Source organism: Xiphophorus couchianus, chromosome 12, assembly GCF_001444195.1.
Source record: "Xiphophorus couchianus chromosome 12, X_couchianus-1.0, whole genome shotgun sequence".
Taxonomy (NCBI): domain Eukaryota; kingdom Metazoa; phylum Chordata; class Actinopteri; order Cyprinodontiformes; family Poeciliidae; genus Xiphophorus; species Xiphophorus couchianus.
The window spans coordinates 1368765-1376214 of record NC_040239.1 but is presented as its reverse complement, the minus strand read 5'-3'; positions in this window follow the sequence as shown (position 1 = coordinate 1376214).

Below are 7450 nucleotides of genomic sequence, written 5' to 3'. Positions count from 1 at the left end.
TAACGGGTTTAGCTAACAGACGGGGCAAACAGGCTGAGCTAACAGGTGGAGCTAACAGGTCGAGCTAACAGGCCGAGCTAACAGGTTTAGCTAACAGGTTTAGCTAACAGGCGGAGCTAACAGGTGGAGCTAACAGGTTTAGCTAACAGGCGGAGCTAACAGGTGGAGCTAACAGGTTTAGCTAACAGACACAGCTAACAGGCGGAGCTAACGGGTTTAGCTAACAGGCCGAGCTAACAGGTTTAGCTAACAGGCGGAGCTAACAGGTTTAGCTAACAGGCGGAGCTAACAGGTGGAGCTAACAGGTTTAGCTAACAGACGCAGCTAACAGGCGGAGCTAACGGGTTTAGCTAACAGGCGGAGCAAACAGGTTTAGCTAACAGGCCGAGCTAACAGGTTTAGCTAACAGGCGGGGCTAACAGGTTTAGCTAACAGACGGGGCTAACAGGTTTAGCTAACAGACGGAGCTAACAGGCTGAGCTAAAAGGTGGAGCTAACAGGCCGAGCTAACAGGTTTAGCTAACAGGCGGAGCAAACAGGTTTAGCTAACAGGCCGAGCTAACAGGTTTAGCTAACAGGTTTAGCTAACAGGTTCAGCTAACAGGTGGAGCTAACAGGTTTAGCTAACAGGTTCAGCTAACAGGCCGAGCTAACAGGTTTAGCTAACAGGCGGAGCTAACAGGTTTAGCTAACAGACGCAGCTAACAAGCGGAGCTAACAGGTGGAGCTAACAGGTTTAGCTAACAGACGGGGCTAACAGGCGGAGCTAACAAGTTTAGCTAACAGGCGGAGCTAACAAGCGGAGCTAACGGGTTTAGCTAACAGACGGGGCTAACAGGCGGAGCAAACAAGTTTAGCTAACAGGTGGAGCTAACAGGCGGAGCAAACAGGTTTAGCTAACAGGTGGAGCTAACAAGCGGAGCTAACAGGTTTAGCTATCAAACGGGGCTAACAGGCGGAGCTAACGGGTTTAGCTAACAGGTTTAGCTAACAGACGGGGCTAACAGGCAGAGCTAACGGGTTTAGCTAACAGGCGGAGCAAACAAGTTTAGCTAACAGGCGGAGCTAACAGGCCGAGCTAACAGGTTTAGGTAACAGGCGGAGCTAACAGGTTTAGCTAACAGGTGGAGCTAACGGGTTTAGCTAACAGACGGGGCAAACAGGCTGAGCTAACAGGTGGAGCTAACAGGTCGAGCTAACAGGCCGAGCTAACAGGTTTAGCTAACAGGTTTAGCTAACAGGCGGAGCTAACAGGTGGAGCTAACAGGTTTAGCTAACAGGCGGAGCTAACAGGTGGAGCTAACAGGTTTAGCTAACAGACACAGCTAACAGGCGGAGCTAACGGGTTTAGCTAACAGGCCGAGCTAACAGGTTTAGCTAACAGGCGGAGCTAACAGGTTTAGCTAACAGGTTCAGCTAACAGGTGGAGCTAACAGGTTTAGCTAACAGGTGGAGCTAACGGGTTTAGCTAACAGACGGAGCTAACAGGCTGAGCTAAAAGGTGGAGCTAACAGGCCGAGCTAACAGGTTTAGCTAACAGGCTGAGCTAACAGGTGGAGCTAACAGGCCGAGCTAACAGGTTTAGCTAACAGGCGGAGCTAACAGGTGGAGCTAACAGGTTTAGCTAACAGACGCAGCTAACAGGCCGAGCTAACAGGTTTAGCTAACAGGCGGAGCTAACAGGTTTAGCTAACAGACGCAGCTAACAGGCCGAGCTAACAGGTTTAGCTAACAGGCGGAGCTAACAGGTTTAGCTAACAGACGCAGCTAACAAGCGGAGCTAACAGGTTTAGCTAACAGACGGGGCTAACAGGCGGAGCTAACAAGTTTAGCTAACAGGCGGAGCTAACAAGCGGAGCTAACGGGTTTAGCTAACAGACGGGGCTAACAGGCGGAGCAAACAAGTTTAGCTAACAGGTGGAGCTAACAGGTTTAGCTAACAGGTGGAAGCTAACAAGCGGAGCTAACAGGTTTAGCTATCAAACGGGGCTAACAGGCGGAGCTAACGGGTTTAGCTAACAGGTTTAGCTAACAGACGGGGCTAACAGGCGGAGCTAACGGGTTTAGCTAACAGGCGGAGCAAACAAGTTTAGCTAACAGGCGGAGCTAACAGGCCGAGGCTAACAGGTTTAGCTAACAGGCGGAGCTAACAGGTTTAGCTAACAGGTTCAGCTAACAGGCGGAGCTAACAGGTTTAGGTAACAGGCGGAGCTAACAGGTTTAGCTAACAGGTGGAGCTAACGGGTTTAGCTAACAGACGGGGCAAACAGGCTGAGCTAACAGGTGGAGCTAACAGGCCGAGCTAACAGGTTTAGCTAACAGGTTTAGCTAACAGGCGGAGCTAACAGGTGGAGCTAACAGGTTTAGCTAACAGGCGGAGCTAACAGGTGGAGCTAACAGGTTTAGCTAACAGACACAGCTAACAGGCGGAGCTAACGGGTTTAGCTAACAGGCCGAGCTAACAGGTTTAGCTAACAGGCGGAGCTAACAGGTTTAGCTAACAGGTTCAGCTAACAGGTGGAGCTAACAGGTTTAGCTAACAGGTGGAGCTAACGGGTTTAGCTAACAGACGGAGCTAACAGGCTGAGCTAAAAGGTGGAGCTAACAGGCCGAGCTAACAGGTTTAGCTAACAGGCTGAGCTAACAGGTGGAGCTAACAGGCCGAGCTAACAGGTTTAGCTAACAGGCGGAGCTAACAGGCCGAGCTAACAGGTTTAGCTAACAGGCGGAGCTAACAGGTTTAGCTAACAGACGCAGCTAACAAGCGGAGCTAACAGGTGGAGCTAACAGGTTTAGCTAACAGACGGGGCTAACAGGCGGAGCTAACAAGTTTAGCTAACAGGTGGAGCTAACGGGTTTAGCTAACAGACGGGGCAAACAGGCTGAGCTAACAGGTGGAGCTAACAGGTTTAGCTAACAGGTTTAGCTAACAGGCTGAGCTAACAGGTGGAGCTAACAGGCCGAGCTAACAGGTTTAGCTAACAGGTGAAGCTAACAGGTTTAGCTAACAGGCGGAGCTAACAGGTGGAGCTAACGGGTTTAGCTAACAGACGGGGCTAACAGGCGGAGCAAACAAGTTTAGCTAACAGGTGGAGCTAACAGGCGGAGCAAACAGGTTTAGCTAACAGGTTTAGCTAACAGGCGGAGCTAACAGGCCGAGCTAACAGGTTTAGCTAACAGGCGGAGCTAACAGGTTTAGCTAACAGGTTCAGCTAACAGGTGGAGCTAACAGGTTTAGCTAACAGGTGGAGCTAACGGGTTTAGCTAACAGACGGAGCTAACAGGCTGAGCTAACAGGCCGAGCTAACAGGTTTAGCTAACAGGCTGAGCTAACAGGTGGAGCTAACAGGCCGAGCTAACAGGTTTAGCTAACAGGCGGAGCTAACAGGTGGAGCTAACAGGTTTAGCTAACAGACGCAGCTAACAGGCCGAGCTAACAGGTTTAGCTAACAGGCGGAGCTAACAGGTTTAGCTAACAGACGCAGCTAACAAGCGGAGCTAACAGGTTTAGCTAACAGACGGGGCTAACAGGCGGAGCTAACAAGTTTAGCTAACAGGCGGAGCTAACAGGTTTAGCTAACAGACGCAGCTAACAAGCGGAGCTAACAGGTGGAGCTAACAGGCGGAGCTAACAGGTTTAGCTAACAGACGCAGCTAACAAGCGGAGCTAACAGGTGGAGCTAACAGGTTTAGCTAACAGACGGGGCTAACAGGCGGAGCTAACAAGTTTAGCTAACAGGCGGAGCTAACAAGCGGAGCTAACGGGTTTAGCTAACAGACGGGGCTAACAGGCGGAGCAAACAAGTTTAGCTAACAGGTGGAGCTAACAGGCGGAGCAAACAGGTTTAGCTAACAGGTGGAGCTAACAAGCGGAGCTAACAGGTTTAGCTATCAAACGGGGCTAACAGGCGGAGCTAACGGGTTTAGCTAACAGGTTTAGCTAACAGACGGGGCTAACAGGCGGAGCTAACGGGCGGAGCAAACAAGTTTAGCTAACAGGCGGAGCTAACAGGCCGAGCTAACAGGTTTAGGTAACAGGCGGAGCTAACAGGTTTAGCTAACAGGTGGAGCTAACGGGTTTAGCTAACAGACGGGGCAAACAGGCTGAGCTAACAGGTGGAGCTAACAGGTCGAGCTAACAGGCCGAGCTAACAGGTTTAGCTAACAGGTTTAGCTAACAGGCGGAGCTAACAGGTGGAGCTAACAGGTTTAGCTAACAGGCGGAGCTAACAGGTGGAGCTAACAGGTTTAGCTAACAGACACAGCTAACAGGCGGAGCTAACGGGTTTAGCTAACAGGCCGAGCTAACAGGTTTAGCTAACAGGCGGAGCTAACAGGTTTAGCTAACAGGTTCAGCTAACAGGTGGAGCTAACAGGTTTAGCTAACAGGTGGAGCTAACGGGTTTAGCTAACAGACGGAGCTAACAGGCTGAGCTAAAAGGTGGAGCTAACAGGCCGAGCTAACAGGTTTAGCTAACAGGCTGAGCTAACAGGTGGAGCTAACAGGCCGAGCTAACAGGTGGAGCTAACAGGTGGAGCTAACAGGTTTAGCTAACAGACGCAGCTAACAGGCCGAGCTAACAGGTTTAGCTAACAGGCGGAGCTAACAGGTTTAGCTAACAGACGCAGCTAACAAGCGGAGCTAACAGGTTTAGCTAACAGACGGGGCTAACAGGCGGAGCTAACAAGTTTAGCTAACAGGCGGAGCTAACAAGCGGAGCTAACGGGTTTAGCTAACAGACGGGGCTAACAGGCGGAGCAAACAAGTTTAGCTAACAGGTGGAGCTAACAGGTTTAGCTAACAGGTGGAGCTAACAGGCGGAGCAAACAGGTTTAGCTAACAGGTGGAGCTAACAAGCGGAGCTAACAGGTTTAGCTATCAAACGGGGCTAACAGGCGGAGCTAACGGGTTTAGCTAACAGGTTTAGCTAACAGACGGGGCTAACAGGCGGAGCTAACGGGTTTAGCTAACAGGCGGAGCAAACAAGTTTAGCTAACAGGCGGAGCTAACAGGCCGAGCTAACAGGTTTAGCTAACAGGCGGAGCTAACAGGTTTAGCTAACAGGTTCAGCTAACAGGCGGAGCTAACAGGTTTAGGTAACAGGCGGAGCTAACAGGTTTAGCTAACAGGTGGAGCTAACGGGTTTAGCTAACAGACGGGGCAAACAGGCTGAGCTAACAGGTGGAGCTAACAGGCCGAGCTAACAGGTTTAGCTAACAGGTTTAGCTAACAGGCGGAGCTAACAGGTGGAGCTAACAGGTTTAGCTAACAGGCGGAGCTAACAGGTGGAGCTAACAGGTTAGCTAACAGACACAGCTAACAGGCGGAGCTAACGGGTTTAGCTAACAGGCCGAGCTAACAGGTTTAGCTAACAGGCGGAGCTAACAGGTTTAGCTAACAGGTTCAGCTAACAGGTGGAGCTAACAGGTTTAGCTAACAGGTGGAGCTAACGGGTTTAGCTAACAGACGGAGCTAACAGGCTGAGCTAAAAGGTGGAGCTAACAGGCCGAGCTAACAGGTTTAGCTAACAGGCTGAGCTAACAGGTGGAGCTAACAGGCCGAGCTAACAGGTTTAGCTAACAGGCGGAGCTAACAGGCCGAGCTAACAGGTTTAGCTAACAGGCGGAGCTAACAGGTTTAGCTAACAGACGCAGCTAACAAGCGGAGCTAACAGGTGGAGCTAACAGGTTTAGCTAACAGACGGGGCTAACAGGCGGAGCTAACAAGTTTAGCTAACAGGTGGAGCTAACGGGTTTAGCTAACAGACGGGGCAAACAGGCTGAGCTAACAGGTGGAGCTAACAGGCCGAGCTAACAGGCCGAGCTAACAGGCCGAGCTAACAGGTTTAGCTAACAGGCGGAGCTAACAGGTTTAGCTAACAGGTGGAGCTAACAGGTTTAGCTAACAAGCGGAGCTAACAGGTGGAGCTAACAGGTTTAGCTAACAGACGGGGCTAACAGGCGGAGCTAACAAGTTTAGCTAACAGGCGGAGCTAACAAGCGGAGCTAACGGGTTTAGCTAACAGACGGGGCTAACAGGCGGAGCAAACAAGTTTAGCTAACAGGTGGAGCTAACAGGCGGAGCAAACAGGTTTAGCTAACAGGTGGAGCTAACAAGCGGAGCTAACAGGTTTAGCTATCAAACGGGGCTAACAGGCGGAGCTAACGGGTTTAGCTAACAGGTTTAGCTAACAGACGGGGCTAACAGGCGGAGCTAACGGGCGGAGCAAACAAGTTTAGCTAACAGGCGGAGCTAACAGGCCGAGCTAACAGGTTTAGGTAACAGGCGGAGCTAACAGGTTTAGCTAACAGGTGGAGCTAACGGGTTTAGCTAACAGACGGGGCAAACAGGCTGAGCTAACAGGTGGAGCTAACAGGTCGAGCTAACAGGCCGAGCTAACAGGTTTAGCTAACAGGTTTAGCTAACAGGCGGAGCTAACAGGTGGAGCTAACAGGTTTAGCTAACAGGCGGAGCTAACAGGTGGAGCTAACAGGTTTAGCTAACAGACACAGCTAACAGGCGGAGCTAACGGGTTTAGCTAACAGGCCGAGCTAACAGGTTTAGCTAACAGGCGGAGCTAACAGGTTTAGCTAACAGGTTCAGCTAACAGGTGGAGCTAACAGGTTTAGCTAACAGGTGGAGCTAACGGGTTTAGCTAACAGACGGAGCTAACAGGCTGAGCTAAAAGGTGGAGCTAACAGGCCGAGCTAACAGGTTTAGCTAACAGGCTGAGCTAACAGGTGGAGCTAACAGGCCGAGCTAACAGGTTTAGCTAACAGGCGGAGCTAACAGGTGGAGCTAACAGGTTTAGCTAACAGACGCAGCTAACAGGCCGAGCTAACAGGTTTAGCTAACAGGCGGAGCTAACAGGTTTAGCTAACAGACGCAGCTAACAAGCGGAGCTAACAGGTTTAGCTAACAGACGGGGCTAACAGGCGGAGCTAACAAGTTTAGCTAACAGGCGGAGCTAACAAGCGGAGCTAACGGGTTTAGCTAACAGACGGGGCTAACAGGCGGAGCAAACAAGTTTAGCTAACAGGTGGAGCTAACAGGTTTAGCTAACAGGTGGAGCTAACAAGCGGAGCTAACAGGTTTAGCTATCAAACGGGGCTAACAGGCGGAGCTAACGGGTTTAGCTAACAGGTTTAGCTAACAGACGGGGCTAACAGGTGGAGCTAACAGGTTTAGCTAACAGACGCAGCTAACAGGCCGAGCTAACAGGTTTAGCTAACAGGCGGAGCTAACAGGTTTAGCTAACAGACGCAGCTAACAAGCGGAGCTAACAGGTTTAGCTAACAGACGGGGCTAACAGGCGGAGCTAACGGGTTTAGCTAACAGGCGGAGCAAACAAGTTTAGCTAACAGGCGGAGCTAACAGGCCGAGCTAACAGGTTTAGCTAACAGGCGGAGCTAACAGGTTTAGCTAACAGGTTCAGCTAACAGGCGGAGC